This window comes from Lolium perenne, chromosome 6 (genome assembly GCF_019359855.2).
Source record: "Lolium perenne isolate Kyuss_39 chromosome 6, Kyuss_2.0, whole genome shotgun sequence".
Classification (NCBI taxonomy): Eukaryota; Viridiplantae; Streptophyta; class Magnoliopsida; order Poales; family Poaceae; genus Lolium; species Lolium perenne.
Window position 1 is genome coordinate 144,165,991 of NC_067249.2, and position 7,524 is coordinate 144,173,514.

The window sequence follows — 7,524 nt, forward strand, 5'->3', positions numbered from 1 at the left end:
ATCACCACCGACGCCTCTCCATCGACCAGCCATGTTTCCCCCATCCATGTGTGAGTAATTCCCCCGCTGTAGGCTGAAGGGGATGGTAGGGATTGGATGAGATTGGTCATGTAATAGTCATAAGATTGTTAGGGCATAGTGCCTAGTATCCATAGATGTTACTTTTATGATATTGTTGCAACTTGTTATGCGTAATGCTTGTCACTAGGGCCCGAGTGCCATGATCTCAGATCTGAACATGTTATTGATTCATGAAGATATTCGTTGTTTATGATCTTACCTGCAAGTTGTATACACATGTCGATGTCCGGAACCAATGGCCCCGAAGTGACAGAAATCGGGACAACCGGAGGGGATGGTAGTGATGTGAGGATCACATGTGTTCACGGAGTGTTAATGCTTTGCTCCGGTACTCTATTAAAAGGAGTACCTTAATATCCAGTAGATTCCCTTGAGGCCCGGCTGCCACCGGCTGGTAGGACAAAAGATGTTGTGCAAGTTTCTCATTGCGAGCACGTACGACTATATATGGAACACATGCCTATTGATTGATTAGTACTTGGATACCGTTTTATTATTATCTGCAAATGCCCCTGCTTTGATTGTTACATGAGTTTCTCTCATCCATGCAACGCCCGTTCATCCGTCCCCGTGCCTACAGTATTTTAATCCTGCTGTTTACTATAATCACTACTGCTGTCTCTGTTACTCTGCTGTTATTTCACTACTGCCTATCGCTATAAAATCACATTACCGATAAACTCTTGCGAGCAAGTCTGTTTCCAGTGCAACTGAATTGACAACTCCGTTGTTAAGGCTTTCAAGTATTCTTTGTCTCCCCTTGTGTCGAATCAATAAATTGGGTTTTACTACCCGCGAAGACTGCTGCGATCCCCTATACTTGTGGGTTATCAAGACTGTTTTCTGGCGCCGTTGCCGGGGAGCACAGCTTTATTTGGAAGTTCACTTGGATTGATATTGTTCGCTGTAAATTCTCCATCATGGGTAAACCTCGCGATCCTAAAGTCGCCATATTACCATCCACTACAAGAAAAGGTACAACTCTGAGTACCTCTGCTGCTCTTGATTCACCATCTGTGATTGATAAACTTGTTTCACCGCCACATGCTTCACATGCTGGTACTTCTGCTGAATCTGAAAATTCTTATAATATTGATGATGCTTCTGCTGTGCTTGATGATAGTGGTTCATTGGGATCTTTTCTAGATGCTACGATTGCTAGGTCTAGACAAATTGAAAATACTGAAACTCCTAATGCTACTACACCTGTTAATTCACCTGAACTTGATTATTCTAGTGATGATCCTGATGAAGATTATGTGGAGCTTGATGATGATTTTATTGAAAAATGCAATGCTACTACTGATGCAAGAAAAATTAAAAAGTTGCTTGCAGAACATGCTGTTAGATATAAACTGTCTCCTGATCCTAAATTTGCCACATCTCCTATAAACATTAAGGATAAATATTATGATTTTTCTCTTGATCTATCTCATATAGCTATTGTTGAGAAAACACCCTTTTGTGGTACTGAAAAAGAAAGTGCTGTTGAACACATGATTGAGTTATCTACTCTAAGTAGCTTGTTTTCTGATGATGTTAAGAAGCGTACTTACTTTGTTGCTAAAATCTTTCCATTCTCATTAAAGGATGACGCTAAAACTTGGTATAATAGTTTGCCACCTGATTCTATTAAAAGTCCAAAAGAATTGCTTGATGTTTTCTTCCGTAAATACTTTCCTGCTAGAGCTCAACATATTGCTTTGCATAGAATTTATAATTTTGACCAGGAAGATGGAGAGAAATTGCCTGAGGCTTGGGCGAGATTTTGCTCTCTTATTAGAGCTCGGCCTGATCATGATTTGGTAAAGCATGATTTACTTGATATATTTTATAGTGGACTAACCATTGAGTCTAGGGCATACCTGGATAGTTGTGCTGGTTGTGTTTTCAGGAAAAGAACTCCAGACGACGCTGAAGAATTATTGGCTAAAATAGGCCGGAATCATGATGATTGGTCTACACCTGAACCAACCCCGACACCAATATTGAAGAAGAGGGGTATGATTAAATTAAATGATGAAGATATGAGGGAAGCCAAGAAGTCTCTCAAGGAGAAAGGTATTAAATCTGAAGATGTGAAGAATCTACCTCCCATAGAAGATATATGTGATATAATTCCCCCTTCATCCATGATTGAGGTAAACTCCCTTCAACGCTTTACTAGGGAAGATATTCCGTATTCGAAACCTCATGCACAATGCTTAGATGAGTTTGATAATTATATTGTTAAGCAAGAAAATTTTAATATGAGAGTAGAGAATCATTTAATGGAAAATTCTCGAGCTATTAGTGAATTGCATGGTATTGTAGAGAGAACCTCCAATGATGTTAAGATGCTTGTTAAACATTTTCATATGGTTCAAACTCAAATTGATCAACTCACTAAAGTGCAAAATGACTTGTTGGGAAATAATTCTAAAGAAAAACATGCTTATGAAGTAACAACTAGAGGTGGTGTTTCTACCCAGGATCCTCTATATCCTGAGGGGCATCCCAAAAGAGTTGAACAAGATTCTCAACGAACTAAAACTAGTGCTCCATCTAAGAAAAAGAAAAAGAAACATAAGAATGTTGTAGAATCCTCTGAACCTGTTAATGATCCTAATAGTATTTCTATTTCTGATGCTGAAACTGAAAGTGGTAATGAACATGATAAAGATAATGATAAGAATGATGCTTCTGATAAAGAAGATGTTGAAGAAGAACCTGAAAAGCATGCTAAAAATAAAAAGTACACTAAAGAAGATTTTATTGCTGAGAAACATGGTAATGAAAGAGAACCTTGGGTTCAAAAGCAAATGCCTTTTCCTGCTAAGAAACGAAAATCAAAGGAAGAAGAACACTATAATAAATTTTGTGATTGGATGAAACCTTTATTCTTGCAAATCCCTTTGACTGATGCTATTAAATTGCCTCCTTATTCAAAGTATATGAAAGATATTGTGTCTAACAAAAGGAAAATTCCTAATGAGGAAATTTCCACTATGCTTGCTAATTACTCTTTCAATGGCAAAGTTCCAAAGAAGTTGGGCGACTGATACGTCTCCAACGTATCGATAATTTCTTATGTTCCATGCCACATTATTGATGTTATCTACATGTTTTATGCACACTTTATGTCATATTCGTGCATTTTCTGGAACTAACCTATTAACAAGATGCCGAAGTGCCAGTTGCTGTTTTCTGCTGTTTTTGGTTTCAGAAATCCTAGTAACGAAACATTCTCGGAATTGGACGAAATCAACGCCCATGGTCCTATTTTGCCACGAAGCTTCCAGAAGTCCGAAGAGGAGACGAAGTGGGGCCACGAGGTGGCCACACCCTAGGGCGGCGCGGCCCCTCCCTTGGCCGCGTGGCCCTGTGGTGTGGGGCCCTCGTGCCGCCTCCTGACCTGCCCTTCCGCCTACTTAAAGCCTCCGTCGCGAAACCCCCAGTACCGAGAGCCACGATACGGAAAACCTTACTGAGACGCCACCGCCGCCGATCCCATCTCGGGGGATCCAGGAGATCGCCTCCCGGCACCCTGCCGGAGAGGGGATTCATCTCCCGGAGGACTCTACGCCGCCATGGTCGCCTCCGGAGTGATGTGTGAGTAGTCTACCCCTGGACTATGGGTCCATAGCAGTAGCTAGATGGTTGTCTTCTCCCCATTGTGCTTCATTGTCGGATCTTGTGAGCTGCCTAACATGATCAAGATCATCTATCTGTAATTCTATATGTTGCGTTTGTTGGGATCCGATGAATAGAGAATACTTGTTATGTTGATTATCAAAGTTATGTCTATGTGTTGTTTATGATCTTGCATGCTCTCCGTTATTAGTAGATGCTCTGGCCAAGTTGATGCTAGTAACTCCAAGAGGGAGTATTTATGCTCGATAGTGGGTTCATGTCTCCGTGAATCTGGAGGAGTGACAAGAACCACTAAGGTTACGGATGTGCTGTTGCCACTAGGGATAAAACATTGGTGCTATGTTCAAGGATGTAGTCACTAATTACATTACGCGCAATACTTAATGCAATTGTCTGTTGTTAGCAACTTAATACTGGAGGGGGTTCGGATGATAACCTGAAGGTGGACTTTTTAGGCATAGATGCATGCTGGATGGCGGTCTCTGTACTTTGTCGTAATGCCCAATTAAATCTCACTATACTCATCATAATATGTATGTGCATGGTCATGCCCTCTTTATTTGTCAATTGCCCAACTGTAATTTGTTCACCCAACATGCTGTTTATCTTATGGGAGAGACACCTCTAGTGAACTGTGGACCCCGGTCCAATTCTCTATACTGAAATACAATCTACTGCAATACTGTTCTCCTGTTTTCTGCAAACAATCATCTTCCACACAATACGGTTAATCCTTTGTTACAGCAAGCCGGTGAGATTGACAACCTCACTGTTTCGTTGGGGCAAAGTACTATGGTTGTGTTGTGCAGGTTCCACGTTGGCGCCGGAATCCCTGGTGTTGCGCCGCACTACATCCCGCCGCCATCAACCTTCAACGTGCTTCTTGGCTCCTCCTGGTTCGATAAACCTTGGTTTCTTTCTGAGGGAAAACTTGCTGCTGTGCGCATCATACCTTCCTCTTGGGGTTCCCAACGAACGTGTGAGTTACACGCCATCAAGCTCTTTTTCTGGCGCCGTTGCCGGGGAGATCAAGACACGCTGCAAGGGGAGTCTCCACTTCCCAATCTCTTTACTTTGTTTTTGTCTTGCTTAGTTTTATTTACTACTTTGTTTGCTGCACTAAATCAAAATACAAAAAAATTAGTCGCTAGTTTTACTTTATTTGCTATCTTGTTTGCTATATCAGAAACATAAAAAAATTAGTTACTTGCATTTACTTTACTTGATTCATCATGTTTCCTTTTAATTTTACCACGAAAAACATACCGGTAGGACGTGGGTCTATAATTGGGAGAAATAATATAGAAGAATTTTTCAATCATGTCAGTACCGTTGACGATTTTGAGGATAGACACTTGGTAGACCTTGCCCCTACCTATGAAATTGCTGCTGCTGCTTTAGTTCGCATGATGGAAACTAAATTTGTTAATCTCAATCCTATAATCCAACACATGTTTCTCACACTTTGCAATATGGAAGAAGGGGAAAAGAAATATTTTGTTTTAGAAACCCTTCTTAGAGAATTTGGTGGTATAGCAAGAGAGGCTAGAAAGGTCTTTGCTAAATTTAATATGCTTGGTTCTTACACCAATTTTGTTAATCTCCTTGAAAAGATGGACATGGATAGAATAAGATACACTAATAATATTGATGATGGTGGGGAGATCAAAGCACCAATACCATGTAAACTCTTAGCTATGAATGATGCACTAGAAAATAACTATGCTTGGCTTGTTCCCGAAAATTTGTTTGATGAGAGTAGCACGCCTAAGACTAATGAAAAGGGAGATGATAAAACTTATGTATCTAATATACTATGCCTGGTCGAGAAAACTCCACACCCCGCTGAGAATGCACCACCCTCCGATAATACTTGATACACACTTTCTGCGCCTAGCTGAAAGGCGTTAAAGAAAAGCGCTTATGGGAGACAACCCATGTTTTTACCTACAGTACTTTGTTTTTATTTTGTGTCTTGGAAGTTGTTTACTACTGTAGCAACCTCTTCTTATCTTAGTTTAGTGTTTTGTTGTGCCAAGTAAAGTCGTTGATAGAAAAGTTCATACTAGATTTGGATTACTGCGCAGAAACAGATTTCTTTGCTGTCACGAATCTGGGCTGTTTTCCCTGTAGGTAACTCAGAAAATTATGCCAATTTACGTGAGTGATCCTCAGATATGTACGCAACTTTTATTAAATTTGAGCATTTTCATTTGAGCAAGTCTGGTGCCTCGATAAAATTCGTCAATACGAACTGTTTTGTTTTGACAGATTCTGCCTTTTATTTCGCATTGCCTCTTTTGCTATGTTGGATGAATTTCTTTGATCCATTAATGTCCAGTAGCTTTATGCAATGTCAAGAAGTGTTAAGAATGATTGTGTCACCTCTGAACATGTTAATTTTGATTGTGCACTAACCCTCTAATGAGTTGTTCTAAGTTTGGTGTGGAGGAAGTTTTCAAGGATCAAGAGAGGAGTATGATGCAACATGATCAAGGAGAGTGAAAGCTCTAAGCTTGGGGATGCCCCGGTGGTTCACCCCTGCATATTCTAAGAATACTCAAGCGTCTAAGCTTGGGGATGCCCAAGGCATCCCCTTCTTCATCGACAACATTATCAGGTTCCTCCCCTGAAACTATATTTTTATTCCATCACATCTTATGTGCTTTGCTTGGAGCGGCGGTTTGTTTTTGTTTTTTGTTTTGTTTGAATAAAATGGATCCTAGCATTCACTTTATGGGAGAGAGACACGCTCCGCTGTAGCATATGGACAAGTATGTCCTTAGTTTCTACTCATAGTATTCATGGCGAAGTTTCTTCTTCGTTAAATTGTTATATGGTTGGAATTGGAAAATGATACATGTAGTAATTGCTATAAATGTCTTGGGTAATGTGATACTTGGCAATTGTTGTGCTCATGTTTAAGCTCTTGCATCATATGCTTTGCACCCATTAATGAAGAAATACATAGAGCATGCTAAAATTTGGTTTGCATATTTGGTTTCTCTAAGGTCTAGATAATTTCTAGTATTGAGTTTGAACAACAAGGAAGACGGTGTAGAGTCTTATAATGTTTTCAATATGTCTTTTATGTGAGTTTTGCTGCACCGGTTCATCCTTGTGTTTGTTTCAAATAAGCCTTGCTAGCCTAAACCTTGTATCGAGAGGGAATACTTCTCATGCATCCAAAATACTTGAGCCAACCACTATGCCATTTGTGTCCACCATACCTACCTATTACATGGTATTTTCCGCCATTCCAAAGTAAATTGCTTGAGTGCTACCTTTAAAATTCCATCATTCACCTTTGCAATATATAGCTCATGGGACAAATAGCTTAAAAACTATTGTGGTATTGAATATGTAATTATGCACTTTATCTCTTATTAAGTTGCTTGTTGTGCGATAACCATGTTCACTGGGGACGCCATCAACTACTCTTTGTTGAATTTCATGTGAGTTGCTATGCATGTTCGTCTTGTCTGAAGTAAGAGAGATCTACCACCTTATGGTTAAGCATGAATATTGTTAGAGAAGAGCATTGGGCCGCTAACTAAAGCCATGATCCATGGTGGAAGTTTCAGTTTTGGACAAATATCCTCAATCTCAAATGAGAAAATTATTAATTGTTGTTACATGCTTATGCATAAAAGAGGAGTCCATTATCTGTTGTCTATGTTGTCCCGGTATGGATGTCTAAGTTGAGAATAATCAATAGCGAGAAATCCAATGCGAGCTTTCTCCTTAGACCTTTGTACAGGCAGCATAGAGGTACCCCTTTGTGACACTTGGTTAAAACATGTGCATTGT